General features: G+C 38.1%; 1 long non-coding RNA gene across 1 annotated transcript; it reads right to left on the bottom strand.

Moving 5' to 3' along the window:
- Nucleotides 1-1,583: 1,583 nt before the first annotated feature.
- LOC115472633 lies at nucleotides 1,584-9,084 on the bottom strand. Its single transcript, XR_003942528.1, has 4 exons — nucleotides 9,047-9,084; nucleotides 5,452-5,564; nucleotides 3,664-4,054; nucleotides 1,584-2,839 (listed from the first exon to the last, which is right to left on the bottom strand). It is a non-coding gene; the product is annotated as an uncharacterized LOC115472633 (long non-coding RNA).
- Nucleotides 9,085-10,055: the final 971 nt, after the last annotated feature.

Here is a 10,055-nt window from a genome sequence, read left to right as displayed (position 1 = left end):
CTGAGAAGAAAATTATCCCAGTCCATTCGTGTCCTCTTAAGTGACAGTATCTGGATGAAGAGGAACTATTTAAAAAATGAATATTTTCTTCTTTATATATGCATACTGTTAAAGGCAGTTAGTTGAATACCAGTTATGTGTGTCACGTTCACATGCTGGTAAATACAAAGTTACATGCATTTTAACTAATTGTTACCACTTTTCTGGCTTTTCCTTTTCTACTGTGCTGACCTGGGGAAGTAGGATTTAACTTTTGTAAGCTAGTCAGAAAGAGCCCTATATTAGAAAGGATATGGAGAGGAGAATTCAGATGTCCTAGGTCAGGGCATGGAAAATTCCCACAGTGTTATACAAAAAGCTCTGTCTGATGCAGAGCATCTTGTAAAAATTTGTGCAAGGATGTGCTGCAGTGCACATCTATGCCTCGCTACGTCAATTGGGAGCACACTGTAATGGTTAGAGCAGCAGGCTGAGAACCAAGGAAGCCAGGGTTCATATCCCACTGCTGCTCCTTGTGATCTTTGACAAGTCATTTAACCCTCACGTACAAAACTTAAACTGTAAGCCCTCCAGGGGATAAGAAAATACCTACTGTACCTCAATGTATTACTGAGCAAGGTGTGAGGTAAATCCAAAAACCAGTACCAGGTATAATGTGAAGTAATAGAAAACACTACAAATGCCATTCAGAACATACAGAGCAATTCTACTATATCATAGTGAGTTCTAGAACATCAGTAAACCTGTTGGAAAACTAAACAAGCCAGTTTTGTACAGGTCAATCTTGCACAGTCAATGCTAACAGAAAACCATCTCTCTTTCACACACGCAGATCACAGATTGACCCTCACTCAATATAAAATAAAACTAAGTAAAAGCTAAAAAGAGAAATATGTAGACAGAATCCCAAAGAAGCCAGACTCTACAAACAGTGCAACACCTGAGAAAGGGGAAGATGCACATCCCCCTGTACTGTGTAAAATATAAAATAACAAACATACCCCCTCCTCTTTTACAAAGCCGCACAGCAATGGCGACACAGCCTATTCACTTTTTTGGCATTAACGCACTGGTAGCCACTAGCACGGCTTTGTAAAAGGGGTGGTATAATTTAAAAAAACTGACATATTCCAACCACTGCATTACAAATTAACAAATACAAATAAAACAACAAATGAAAAATATAATATCATTTTATTGGATTAAACACATTTTTCAATTAGCTTTCAGAGGGCAAAACCACCGTTCCTCAGGTCAGGGTAGCTTATTGTTGTTATGGTGTCCTGTCCTGACCTGAGAAAGGAGGTTTTGGTCTCTAAAAGTTATTCAAAAAAGGTATTTTTATTGGACTAATTTTAATACATCATCGTATTTTCATTTCCTATTTATATTTATTAACATTTATTAACACAGCTACCCCACTACTTTATCCTCAACTAAAAAATGAAATCCTGTTTTCTACCTTTCTTGTCTGGCCATTTACTTTTTCTAATTGTTCTGGTTCCAGTCTTTTGTTTCTGCTTTCCTTGTCTTCTCTTAACTCTTGTCACAATTCCCTGTCCATTTTTTCATTTTCTGTCCTCCTTTTCCTCAGCTTTCTTCAATTTATTTTTCTGCCTTTCTATCCAGTTTTCAGTTTCCCTCTTTCTCTGTCTACATACAGCTTGCCATCTGTTTCTCTCGCCCTGGCTCTTGTATTCTATTTCCTCTCATTCCCCAGTCTCTCACTAACTCTACCCTCTTTCTTTCTTTCTTTCTTTCTTTCTTTCTTTCTTTCTTTCCTCCTCCCCCATCCAGCATCTGCCCTCTTTTCCCTCTTTTATCCAGCATCTGCCCTTTTTCTTTCTCCTTCTATCCAGTATTTGCCCTCTTTTTTGTTCCCCTTCCATCATGTGTCCTCTTTCTTTCCCCCATTCCATCGTTTGCTTTTTCTCTCCCCTTCCATCCAGCATGTGCTGTTTTTCATCCCCCCATCCAGCATGTGTCCTGATTTATCCCCCCATCCAAAATCTGCCCCATCCACTTCCATCCAGCATCTGCTGTCTTTACCCTCTTCTATCCAGGATCTGTTTTCTCACTCCCTTCGATGCGGCATACTCATGGTGGCCAGTCCTGCTCCTTCTGCCATCATGTTCCTGTTCCAGGGCAGATCTGCGAGTATGCCAAGCTGGCCCAGCGATGACTGTGCTTTGTTTTGCTGCTGTTGCCGCTGATCTGAAGCAGCAGCAGCAGTGGCTGGAGGAAGGAGGAGCAGGTCCCGGTGCACCTGCTTCTTAAAAGAAGATGGGCAGCCACGCAGCTTAGTGAGAACATTGCATGGAAGCACTTAGCACCTTCTATTTAGGAGGAGGTAAATGGCCCTACAAAACACCTTCCACATCCATTCTCTGCCTCTAACACAAAAAGCACTTATTGCATGGTTTACTATGCACTAACTGTAAAAATACTGCAAAGCCCCTTACCAGGGCTCTGCACTAGCAGTTACTGCATCGTAAACTGCATGCTAAGTGTTTAATGTGATTTAGTAAAAGGGCCCCTTACTGTGTTTGTTTAGTCATTAATTTAAGGATTTATATTTCGCCTAACATACTAGGCAGATCATATGATAACATCCATAATTAAACAAAAGCTGATTAACAAACAAATCTACAATACAGTGTTAAAATACTATAAAATAAGAACATCATTAACACTGGATATCAACTTTCAGAAGCTGTAGTTGCAATCACAGTAGCAGGAACTGCCAGCATAGTATCAGATTGCTGCAATAAAGCAGAGACATTCAAACTCCAATTTTCTGAACTGTCCCTTCTTGATTTGATAAATCTTTCTTTTTAACCTGAAATAAATAATAAACATATGTAAATAGTGACAGCTTCTTGACTGGAACCTTTAAAACCTCATTAAAGGTTCCAACATGTCTCTAGGAAAAACGTTTGGTAATTTGGAAAATTCAGGAAACTCAGCCACATTGCTTAGAAAAGTTCTCCAAATTGTTAACCTTAAATCTAATATTTGTAATATCTTTAATTACAGAAGATTGAACAGAACAATAGTATTGTACCATTTTTCCCAACGTATCCAATCTCTCAATCAGATGATTCAAATCCTTATTTAACCTTCTTCACTCTCATTTCAAGTCGTTTCACAGTGCTAGATAAAGACACTTGAGGAACTGTGGTCCTACCCAATTCAGCTATAGCTTTTCCTACTGCACTGTTCTGTCCGCCACGTTTGAAGTTAGGCGCGATTAATAGAATACTGCTTATGCCCGGGAATCACGCTTAACTTTAAGCATGGCCATTTACATCAACTAAAACATGGTGCAAATGTATATGCCTGCATTAAGTTCATATTCCCATTATTCTATATCGATGTGCGTTAATTTTAGGAACACCTCTGTTCCTACTTGACCCTCCCATCTCCACACTCCTTTTTCAAATCGCATGTAAAGTTCAATTAAATTTAATTAGTGCCAATAGCTTGTAAATAAAATTATTGGCACTAATTAGCTTAATTAAATTAGATGCACACATTGGGCGTGCATCCAAATTTGAGTGCACAATTTTTGGCGACTTTTATGGAATTAGGAGGATAGTCTCCAGAGTGATAGAAGCAGGACGTACCAACAACCAGAATCAATAGTGATCTCGCACCACTTACAGGCTGTTGCCACTCGGCCGCATCTTCACAGAATCCAATCAATGGCTCAGCACCTTCTGACTCCCAGCACCATCTCCGCCTCTGATACAGCACGTTCACTGCCCACTTCAGCAAGATTTCATACTCCTCTCTACTCGGCATCTCCCACACTCAGGGTTGTTGGCCCTGTAGACTCTAAAGCAGGCAATCCAATCTGCAGCAGTTGAGGTGGGAGTGCTCGGAGTGTCAGGTAGAATAATATTCCCCAGAGTGCCCTTGAGTGTGTCCACGTCTCGCAGCAGCTAAAATGGGCCAATTGCAGAGTCCCTTCCTTGAGCCCTGATTGTACCAAAGATCCTTCCATAGGCCTGATCGGCTACCAACTGAGAGGAATCCTGCCCTTACATTTGCCCTATTTTAGAAAAAAGGAAGAAGAAAATCAGGTAAGAACTCAGCAGTGTGTTCTGTCATCTTGGAGCCGCACAGGTTATGTACTTTTATTTATTAGTGGCAATATTCAGGTGCAGTAACTGGGTAACTATCCAAATAAAATTAAGGTAGCAAAAAGGCTGTCCTAATTTTATCCAAATAGTTATTAAGGTTCCAATCTGAATATTGCCGGTACCCGATTAAGTTCTGGCTGCCATATTATCCCTAGATATCTAGTGCTGACATCCAGATACTCCCTCATTTGGTTGAACATTTGGGTACAAAAAGCCCACAGCAGCCAGAGTTAAAAAACAAACAAACAAAAAAAACCACTGTCCACTGTGGGGAGAATATTGAAGCATATATTTTTTCTGGGTATGTTTTTCTTTAAAATAATGTTTGCTTATCTGTTTCACACCTCTTTGTTAAAATGGTTTATCAGAATTTAAAATCAATAAAATAACTCTACCTTTGTAGTGCTTGGAGAGAGCTTTTGGGTTTGCAGGAGTTGTAAAATCTCTTTATGGCTACCAGTGCCTCTGAATCCCTACCTGCAGTACCGCCTGCCAAAAGATGCTGAACCTACTGGAGCTTAAATGTCATATATAGTCAATTAATGTTCCCTTATAACTAAAAGTCACACACCAGTAGTCACAGGGGGAACCATAAGCTTCCTCACAGCTAGCACTTGCTATAATGCATTAGCTGACTGGAAATGAGCCATTTAGGAATCCATCTTTTTTCCCAAACTCACTGTTTACCTTCAAAAGTTGAATGATAAAACCCTTGAGTGTGATCGCTCTTTTTCTACTTTATTTAAGTTCTTCTGCTCAGTATCAACACTTGTTTTTACTTAATGATGGTTCTATTTATTGAGGTGTATAAAGCACTGTGGGTACAGATTTTTGTGAAAGGCACAGAAGAAAACAAACTATTTTCCTTTTTTTGCAGCCAGGCTGTCTGTAATCTCACTTGTTAATATAATATGGGTCATTGAATGAGATGGGAAGTCCCACACTCCTGTGACTGGTAATGTATTTTGGTCTGTGATAAGACTGTAACATAGGCATATGAGAAATCCCAATTTGTACAAGTTAACCCACTGGGAACCTCCAAGACCGAACAGCACATCTGTTCCTTTTTATCTCTCCCGCAAGGCATGCTTGAAAAATCCCACAGTGTTATTTTTCACAGTTGTGGGCTATTTAGCAAGAATACAATTGGACAAGTACCAAAACCAAATCTTTATTTATTTGTGTCCACCAGGGAGCTTTTAGTGCTAAATGGATTCCTTCTTGCCTGTGTGAGCTCGTTTACGCTTCTTACAATTTCCTCTAACTTACTTTTTTTTTTGTCTTGTCATTGAGTTTACCAACCTACCTGTTCTCTTCTACTGATTACTTAATTCTTAGAACCAGGCATCTTGAATTGCTTTGCTTAGGCACTCATGTTCTAAATTTACAACTGCTGGCTGGAAGATGCTCAATAATGTTCTGCAAAATAAGCACATTCTTAGGGCACCAAGGGAAGGGGGAACCACAGAGTTTTTTTTCCCTATCATGCCCTTAACTCTTTCACTGCCACCTGCCACACCCATTATCCAACATGAATGTCAGTGTTTTTCTAATCATTATAAATATATATGTTTTGTTTCATATAATATTGGTATTTCTCAGCACCTGTTGAGTCTAAGGGCCCTGTTTTCTAAGGTACGCTGCCATTTTAGCGCACCCTAAAAATTAGCATTCACTACCGCTAGAGACATCCATAGGCATATATGGGTGTCTCTAGCATTAGTGTGCACTAAAAATATTAGTGCGACTACAGCATGCCTTAATAAACAGGGCCCCAAATGTCTTGGGGCACAAAAGGGCCTCCAAGGTTGGAAAAATGCAAAACTTTAATGGAAGGAGACCCGACATGGGCTGTGTTTCAGCGCTCAAAGTGCCTGCCTCAGGGGTCAAGAGTGAAGTCTTGAAAACCAATGAGCATGCAAACCGTGTTATGGTAAACTCAATCAACAATTTGATGCACGAACTTAAGCAAGTAGCAGCCGATTCTGTGAACTTATTGAACTTTTGTACTTTTGGACCCTCTCTTCTGCTGCTTCCCAAATGTGGGAAGCCATTGTTGGGCTGTGCTGAGGGCATCAGTTGGTCATAATCCAGTCCTGCTCCTGGTTTCCGGAGTCGGTATAGGTGGCAATACTATAAGGGGCACCTAGATGTAGATGCCCAATACAGCATGAGGAGCAGCTATTTAATAACATCTGGGTGCCTACGTTCAGTTATAGAATGCTAGTGCAAACCCACATTGGTGTGCCTACATGTAGGCGCACCCAGTTATGCCAGGACGATGGCAGATTAAAATGGGTATGCCTAAGGGAGTCTTTTACTAAGCCATGGTAGTATTTTTAGCTCACAGTAGAAATCAACAGGCGGTAAACGCAAGATGTCCATTATATTCCAAAGGGCATCTCAGCATTTACTGCCAACTGATTTCTACCACAAGCTAAAAACGCCCCTGCTGCTTAGTAAGACAAACACCTAAGTACAGTAAAAAAACACTTACAACTTAAAGTATTCTAGAAGCTGTGTGTGTTTTTGGAAGACCTGCCCTTGCAATTGCATGCTATAGCACTTACACCTGCCCATATTGAATAGCACTTAAATCTGATTAATTTCTGTGGATGGGCGACCAGAGAATTGGTTCTAGGGAGAGCGCTAGATTTAGATTTTAGCAAAACCTATGATACTATTCTTCATAGACAACTTATAAAGCAGTACTTAGAGATCCACTCACATCTTGACAAGCATAAAGTTATTCTTGCAATTTCACTTCACCTCTCATCAGAGTTTGACATGGTAAATCACAATCTCCTCATAGCACAGTTGTTTTCCCTAGGCATTATTGGTATTGTTCTGACATGGTTCACTTCCTTTCTTTCCAACTGTTCTTGTAGGGTTGTTACCGCTTCATCTACCACTTCCCTCCGTCTTCTATCATGTGGAGTCCCATAAGGCTCAGTTTTCTCACCACTGCTCTTCAATCTGTTTCTGAGTTCCCTCACCTCATTTATCCAGTCTATGGGGATCTTTTTCCATTTTTACGCTGATAATAATCTGTTCACATTTCCCACAAACCCGTTTAATCCTTCCATTGGTCCGCTTCAAGATTGCTTAGATATGATCTTGGAATGGCTAAGAGATCATAAGTTAGTCTTAAATAAATGCACTCAACGTTTAACTTAAATGTGTGAAATGCATTCATGTGGAGTTACATCAGGAGGCATTTCAGCACATTTATCTTATTGTGTTGCTAAAAGAATTGAAAGCCGGTTTTGTTGCAATTTTTATTTCATTTTCAGATTCAAACTGGGTAAGAGGATCTAGAGTCATGCAGTTCACCAGTACTTTCCTTTTTTAAGGCAGAAATTGCATTTTAGACCTTCACATTTTGCTCTCTTTCAGGGCAAAAACAGCTAGCTAGTAGTTAGAGCAGTGACTTTTTCTCTATTTTTAGGAACCACTGTGGACAAAAAACATAACACAGGATTTCAAGTACTGTGCAGCTGAAACACTGAGAGCCACCCAGTGCATTAACAATACATTTGAGAGACTGAGATCACAGTCCACATACTCTGGCTTAGAAGTGGAGTTCATTACTGTCATGGTATGTGCAAAAATAATCCATTTGGAGACATAGCCCTCAGAATTTGTAAAGGAAGAGAAATAAACTCGTCAAGGAATTAGATCATCAGGTGAAAAACAACAAGTGGCAAATGCGGAAAATGCAGTGTTACTCCAGGAACTATTTGTTGTTCAAAACCAGACACATGAATGGTTAAAGAGAGGTGAATTGAAACCTAAGGATGAGCAATTGATAGCTGCGACCCAGGACAGTGGATTACAGAAAAGATTATTCAAAGCAAGCATAGAAAAAGCTGGTACAACAGACACTCATAGAAACTGTGGGAAAAATCTGGAAACAGTCACTCATCTTGTAACTGGCTGTGAAGTTCTGATGGCAGAAAATCTCAGTACAGAAAGGCACAAGGTGACAGGTCTTATCCATTTGAAACTTTGTAAACACTACAACATCTCTGTACTGGAAAAGCACTGGGATCATGACCCTAAGAGAATCATGGAGAATGAGGTTATGATCCCCTGGGAAATACCCAGTCCAACAGTTAAAAAGTTGAGTGCTAGTACACAGGACATAGTAGTGAAAGAGAAAAACATTAGAATGGCATTAATCATAAAGGTGCGAGGCCCAAGTGACTATTCGGTGAATCATTTAGAGAGAGGAAGGATCTTCAACTACCAAGAAATGCAATTTCAGACCAAGAAAAGGTGGCAGAAGGTTACAGAAATATTTCCCATTGTTTTGGGTGCCACAGATCTGATTAAAAAGAACTTCCAAGCGGACCTGCATAAATTGCCTATACATAGAACATATTGAGAACTCCAGAAGGAAGGTCTCTTTGGTAGGATGCAAGTACTATGGCCAGTGTCAGCAGTAAATTTGAGAAACTGAGATCATACTCCACATATCCTGGTTTAAGAGTGAGGTTCATTACTGTCATGGTGTATCCCTTTTGGATGTTACAAAAGAGAGGGAACAAAGTACAAACTAAAGTCCAAACAAAAAAAACAGCACCATGGGCCTTTAAAAATGGAACACAGTTCTTTAATGAATGAGCCTTGACAAAAAGACCCGACACGGGCCGTGTTTCGGTGACTAGCACCTGCGTCAGGGGTCTACATAGAATACAAAACATAGAAATAATATATTTTTAAAATTTTTTTTTAAATATAATGAGTAAAACCAAAGATTAATATTTAGACTCATCAAACATACATATATAAGCCTATATAAACACCTAAAGCATTTAATATTTTAACATTCTCATATATTATTATATAGTAATTTGAAAATAAATGGATAATTAATCAAAACAAAAATGGTAACTCACCACAGTGATGACGTGGAAAACTTGGGGAATAACTCGAATATATTCCTCTACAATATATTATTCCTTACTTTTGGACAAAAATTTTTTTTCATATATTAATATTATATGTTTAAAACGCTTATTTTAATTATTTATAATATATTTTATAAAAAGGTCATATTATATAATACTGGCTATAACTAAATTTCATATTCATAAAAGCTTAAACTAACAGGTCAAAATAATTTTTTAAACATTTTAAATATACAATAAATTTCAAACATTACACTGATAATATCATAAACCTTCAAAAACATTCAAATCAGCACAGAAATGAATAAATATATACATCTTCAAATATAAAAAAGCCAAACTATAATATCTAGTGGCATTACTTGATCTTAATTTTAAAAAGACAACATTTTGTCACTATATGTGTATGTGTATATATATATATATATATATATATATATATATACACACACACACACATATATATATACACACATATATATATACATACATATGTATGTGTGTGCATGCACACACACACATATATATTATAGCATTAACAGAGCTTCTATTATCTTTTGGAGCTCTGGGTATATTTGTTTCGTTATCTGCCAATTACAATTAATTATGTAAATTTTATTTGTAACTGCTAATGGTATTTTAGCTAGTGACAAAATACCTTTAAAATTTGCATTTATTTTGTTATCTGCCAATCACAATTAATTATACAAATGGCATCTTAAATAGTGACAAAGGGTTAACAGGGCTTTTGTTCACATACATATATTTCTCACATCAGCACTCATTTAATAAAATGTCTTCAATATTTCTTTTAGAACATAGCAAAAATGATTTTCATAAGCAATAAAATACTGACTTTCATTTTAACTCAAGTGTCAAAAGAAAAAATCTGTATACCTCAGACTGTATTGCCAAACAGAAGGGTTTCAATAAGTATAACAAACCATAATGCCACAGACATTACCAAGAGGATTGTGCAATTGATAAAAGTTGTCAA

This window comes from Microcaecilia unicolor, chromosome 6 (assembly GCF_901765095.1).
Source record: "Microcaecilia unicolor chromosome 6, aMicUni1.1, whole genome shotgun sequence".
NCBI classification, from domain to species: domain Eukaryota; kingdom Metazoa; phylum Chordata; class Amphibia; order Gymnophiona; family Siphonopidae; genus Microcaecilia; species Microcaecilia unicolor.
The sequence above is the reverse complement of the archived record's forward strand: the minus strand, read 5'-3'. Positions and strand labels throughout refer to the sequence as shown.